This window comes from Chrysoperla carnea, chromosome 2 (genome assembly GCF_905475395.1).
Source record: "Chrysoperla carnea chromosome 2, inChrCarn1.1, whole genome shotgun sequence".
Classification (NCBI taxonomy): Eukaryota; Metazoa; Arthropoda; class Insecta; order Neuroptera; family Chrysopidae; genus Chrysoperla; species Chrysoperla carnea.
This window is the reverse complement of record NC_058338.1, coordinates 100,605,198-100,611,425: the sequence shown is the minus strand read 5'-3', so window position 1 is coordinate 100,611,425 and position 6,228 is coordinate 100,605,198. Positions and strand designations below refer to the sequence as shown.

Genomic DNA, 6,228 nt, shown 5'->3' with positions numbered 1-6,228 from the left:
TCATAAAGAACCTCTATGTGTACATTTTGACTTACTTGGATCAAAATTTCAATGATTTGTATAGTCATGACATTCTAGTTGTAAAATCGAAAATTTTCAAAAAATGTTTTTTCTATCGAAAAATGTCAAATTTGATCATTTTTGGCTTATTTATACTTAGTCCAGTCATAAAGGACCTCTATGTATACATTTTTACTTACTTGGATCAAAATTTCAATAATTTGCATAGTCATGACATTCTAGTAGTAAAATCGGAAATTTTCAAAAATTGTTTTTTCTATCGAAAAATGGCAAATTTGATCATTTTTAGCTTATTTATACTTATTCCAGTCATAAAGGACCTCTATGTATACATTTATACTTACTTGGATCAAAATTTCAATGATTTGTATAGTCATGACATTCTAGTTGTAAAATCGAAAATTTTCAAAAAATATTTTTTCTATCGAAAAATGTCAAATTTGATTATTTTTGGCTTATATATACTTAGTCCAGTCATAAAGGACCTCAATGTATACATTTTTACTTACTTGGATCAAAATTTCAATTATTTGTATAGTCATGACATTCTAGTAGTAAAATCGGAAATTTTCAAAAATTGTTTTTTCTATCGAAAAATGGCAAATTTGATCATTTTTAGCTTATTTATACTTATTCCAGTCATAAAGGACCTCTATGTATACATTTAGACTTACTTGGATCAAAATTTCAATGATTTGTATAGTCATGACATTCTAGTTGTAAAATCGAAAATTTTCAAAAAATATTTTTTCTATCGAAAAATGTCAAATTTGATTATTTTTGGCTTATTTATACTTAGTCCAGTCATAAAGGACCTCTATGTATACATTTTGACTTACCTGGATCAAAATTTCAATGATTTGTATAGTCATGACTTTCTAGTTGTAAAATCGAAAATTTTCAAAAAATGTTTTTTCTATCGAAAAATGTCAAATTTGATTATTTTTGGCTTATTTATACTTAGTCCAGTTATAAAGGACCTCTATGTATACATTTTGACTTACCTGGATCAAAATTTCAATGATTTGTATAGTCATGACATTCTAGTTGTAAAATCGAAAATTTTCAAAAAATATTTTTTCTATCGAAAAATGTCAAATTTGATTATTTTTTTCTTATTTATACTTAGTCCAGTCATAAAGGACCTCTATGTACACATTTTGACTTACCTGGATCAAAATTTCAATGATTTGTATAGTCATGACATTCTAGTTGTAAAATCGAAAATTTTCAAAAAATGTTTTTTCTATCGAAAAATGTCAAATTTGATCATTTTTGGCTTATTTATACTTAGTCCAGTCATAAAGGACCTCTATGTATACATTTGGACTTACTTGGATCAAAATTTCAATGATTTGAATAATCATCACATTCTTGTTGTAAAATCGAAAATTTTCAAAAAATGTTTTTTCTATCGAAAAATGTCAAATTTGATCTTTTTTGGCTTATTTATACTTAGTCCAGTCATAAAGAACCTCTATGTATACATTTTGACTTACTTGGATCAAAATTTCAATGATTTGTATAGTCATAACATTCTAGTTGTAAAATCGAAAATTTTCAAAAAATATTTTTTCTATCGAAAAATGTCAAATTTGATTATTTTTGGCTTATATATACTTAGTCCAGTCATAAAGGACCTCTATGTATACATTTTTACTTACTTGGATCAAAATTTCAATTATTTGTATAGTCAAGACATTCTAGTAGTAAAATCGGAAATTTTCAAAAATTGTTTTTTCCATCGAAAAATGGCAAATTTGATCATTTTTAGCTTATTTATACTTATTCCAGTCATAAAGGACTTCTATGTATACATTTAGACTTACTTGGATCAAAATTTCAATGATTTGTATAGTCATGACATTCTAGTTGTAAAATCGAAAATTTTCAAAAAATATTTTTTCTATCGAAAAATGTCAAATTTGATTATTTTTGGCATATTTATACTTAGTCCAGTCATAAAGGACCTCTATGTATACATTTTGACTTACCTGGATCAAAATTTCAATGATTTGTATAGGCATGACATTCTAGTTGTAAAATCGAAAATTTTCAAAAAATATTTTTTCTATCGAAAAATGTCAAATTTGATTATTTTTGGCTTATTTATACTTAGTCCAGTCATAAAGGACCTCTATGTATACATTTTGACTTACCTGGATCAAAATTTCAATGATTTGTATAGTCATGACTTTCTAGTTGTAAAATCGAAAATTTTCAAAAAATGTTTTTTCTATCGAAAAATGTCAAATTTGATCATTTTTGGCTTATTTATACTTAGTCCAGTCATAAAGGACCTCTATGTATACATTTTTACTTACTTGGATCAAAATTTCAATTATTTGTATAGTCATGACATTTGTTATGTGTGTTACAAGATGTCGTTGTAGAGTTTAGAATTAACTATCACAAGTATTATGAAAATCCCCCTTTTGGTGTAGATCAATATTATGTTAATCGATAAAAGGTTTGTTTCACGACTAAGTGAAATGCTTTATATGCGTGCTAATTATGGTGATAGATCGATTAACGAAATTATTGATCGCCCTGTATAGATGTCACCACGTGGTATAAGATCTTCACTTTGCCGTAATAGATTTTTAAGGATAAATCTCAATAATGATTGATGTTTATCTGTGGAAGTTACGGTCTGTTTATCCTTGGCCCATTTATCAGTGACACAACATAAATCCAATTTTAACCCTTGCAAGAATAGAATTTTGAATTCCACCAAACATAATTTTACTTCTTCAAGTTGGTACTATGATTTTATCCCAATTCACTCAGTAAATAAAGTGTTGAATATGGCGTACGAAAAGTTCGTAGCTGTCATTAATTTAATTTCAAACTTCAACAAATTATAGCGAGGTAAGAAAGTTCTTGATTAATTTAGAAAACTGGTAGAATATTGTTGGAATTACCTTTGATCTCCATTGTAGGGGATATTTATCTTTCAGGATAACCGCCTAATGAATGATATTCCAATTTATTCCACTGTTGATCCACTGTAAAACGGCTCAACACACGTGTTCCAAAATTTCAAATAAACTAACATTTTGCTCTAAAATTATTTCCTTTATTGATCCTTTCATTTTACAAATATGTTAAGATTACGTTCGTTTCATTTGACTTTTGAAATATAATTTACATGACCAATTTACTCATGAATCAAATATAAATTTTACTGTTTCGTCGACATGTTTAACTTTAAAAATAATTATTTTTAGATGAATGTATGATCGATTAGATGTTCAATCGACGGAGTACGATAATTAAAGAGGAAGATTTCATTCGCCTTCGCATCCACAACAGCTCGGGTATGTTTTGTGCGGTTGCGCAGATAAAATTTTAAATTTGTACAATAATAATGTTTTGTAACATAACATATTTCCACCCTTCTTCCAGAAGATTGGGGTGTTACACTCTTGCATGTACGAGGAGTTGCTGACCACTACCCACCGAGGGAACAATCTGTGTGGGACTCGGGGGGGGGGGGAATCAGAAGGATAGGAGGTCACTGTTCGGGAGGTGTACGTATGCCCTTTTTTTTTTTTTTTTTTTTTGAATGGTCTTAAATATTGTCCATGGCTATTTGATGCTTCTCTAGTTGTACCCAGTCGTTTACTTTATACACATGTTTACGCCCGGTTTTATTAAAGTAGTCTCTACGTCATTTTTAAGGATTCATCCAAGAATCGGTTGATGATGGACTCTTTTGGAACTTTTCAGGCCATATAGTGTGTTTCCACTTTTGGACGTCGTTGTGATGGCGATGATTTGCGTTTCTGACAGATTTGCAAGATTTTACGTAATATACCACGTCACGATACATATTCCTCCAATCTTCTTTCCTTATGTTTTTCTCACTAGTTTACGGAGAAGCCCGGCTTGAATTTGTAAAATTTTCATCAGATTGTCGTGTTTTAAACGAGCAGTGATGTATTTACATACTTCATCCAGTGCTTGTACAACGCGAACGTTTGGGAATTTTCATAAGTATCCGTAAGAATAGTAGGGTATCGTCTGGTAAAATGTCTTGGAATTGTAGTTTATGTAGTGATTCAGTTTGTGGATGGTTCAATTTTCCATTTCGTAAAGATGTGACAAGCATCGTCGATGTTGTTATTTGTACCCGGAATGTTTCAACCATGAACTTGTGTTGTGGTGAATTCAATTTCCAACGTTCCAGTTTAGCTGTGCCCTTAGAATTTTCGTGGAGGTGCACCAACAATATTATCGAATTTGTATTGAGTGAATTAATTTTAACGTTTCTTTTCCATATATATATATGGATTTGTTTTCAGATGTTGATAATAATTTTTTTTTTTTGTATATGAAATTTTGTATTTTGTACATATTGGGTCTGCTGTCGAACCATTTTCTTTTACTCGTTTAAGTATTTCTTCCGAATGTTGAAATGTTTTATTGTGTCATCATTTGGCCGTAATAATCGTCGAAATTTGTAAAATTTTGTGAAATTTTAGGCCTTGTAGGTGGTGATTTGTGATACGGTTCGGATTGGGGTATATTTCTTTAAAAACTTTCCATTGAAATACTTGTTGTACATCCAATTATTGTTCGTTGAAACATTTTTATAATTTGTTTCAATTTTTCAGAGTCATCATCGTCGGTTCTTGGAATTCCCTCACAAAGCTTGTGGATATCAGGATGAAACGTCAGCACGACCGGATTTAAACTGATTATGCGTTCATGTGTATCAAGCAAAAAACTGTTATGGATAGCCATTTGGTCCGTCAGGTTTGGGTCACGTGTCGATAATTGTCTGTTAGGTTCTGAATGTGGAAGTAGGATTAAGGTTGGGTGCAGAGTGCCCTCGGTTTAATGGTATATGTTTATTCTACCTGTGTATGATTGACGACCACCGAGTGTGTTGTGGATGCGAAAGTGTTTTCTGCATCGTGAAAATTTCTGTCCACCAATTTATTATGATGACTTCAATTTATGTTTGATCTCCTACTACGGAATGCTTGGTTCCACTTGCAGATGACGAAGTTGGTTCAGTCTGTAAATAATAAATACCAAGGCAGAATATGTTTCTTTTTTTTTTTTTGTTGAAAGATCTTATAAAGAAAAAAAAATTCTTTGGAATGTTTTCAGACTCGCTATAAATAATAAATTAATTTGTTTGAAATTTTTTTGTGTTTTATTTTGTGTGAAATTCCTTGTTAATTCTATTCTTAAGATTAATCCAAATGCTTCGCTTTTTGAATTAATCTTGTTATGAAATTTATGGTTATAATTTGAATTTTGGTTCTAACCTGTTAATATCTATTTTTAAATAGTTTAAAGCTTTGCTACCATATGTTATGTGTGTTACAAGATGTCGTTGTAGAGTTTAGAATTAACTATCACAAGTATTATGAAAATCCCCCTTTTGGTGTAGATCAATATTATGTTAATCGATAAAAGGTTTGTTTCACGACTAAGTGAAATGCTTTATATGCGTGCTAATTATGGTGATCGATTAACGAAATTATTGATCGCCCTGTATAGATGTCACCACGTGGTATAAGATCTTCACTTTGCCGTAATAGATTTTTAAGGATAAATCTCAATAATGATTGATGTTTATCTGTGGAAGTTACGGTCTGTTTATCCTTGGCCCATTTATCAGTGACACAACATAAATCCAATTTTAACCCTTGCAAGAATAGAATTTTGAATTCCATCAAACATAATTTTACTTCTTCATGTTGGTACTATGATTTTATCCCAATTCACTCAGTAAATAAAGTGTTGAATATGGCGTACGAAAAGTTCGTAGCTGTCATTAATTTTATTTCAAACTTCAACAAATTATAGCGAGGTAAGAAAGTTCTTGATTAATTTAGAAAACTGGTAGAATATTGTTGGAATTACCTTTGATCTCCATTGTAGGGGATATTTATCTTTCAGGATAACCGCCTAATGAATGATATTCCAATTTATTCCACTGTTGATCCACTGTAAAACGGCTCAACACACGTGTTCCAAAATTTCAAATAAACTAACATTTTGCTCTAAAATTATTTCCTTTATTGATCCTTTCATTTTACAAATATGTTAAGATTACGTTCGTTTCATTTGACTTTTGAAATATAATTTACATGACCCATTTACTCATGAATCAAATATAAATTTTACTGTTTCGTCGACATGTTTAACTTTAAAAATAATTATTTTTAGATGAATGTATGATCGATT

At 30.0% G+C, this 6,228-nt stretch overlaps 1 long non-coding RNA gene across 1 annotated transcript; it reads left to right on the top strand.

The window, feature by feature from the left end:
• The first annotated feature begins 2,830 nt into the window (after positions 1-2,830).
• LOC123293775 lies at positions 2,831-3,479 on the top strand. The gene is made up of 3 exons (XR_006535045.1): positions 2,831-2,892; positions 3,252-3,341; positions 3,430-3,479. It is a non-coding gene; the product is annotated as an uncharacterized LOC123293775 (long non-coding RNA).
• The last annotated feature ends 2,749 nt before the right edge of the window (positions 3,480-6,228 follow it).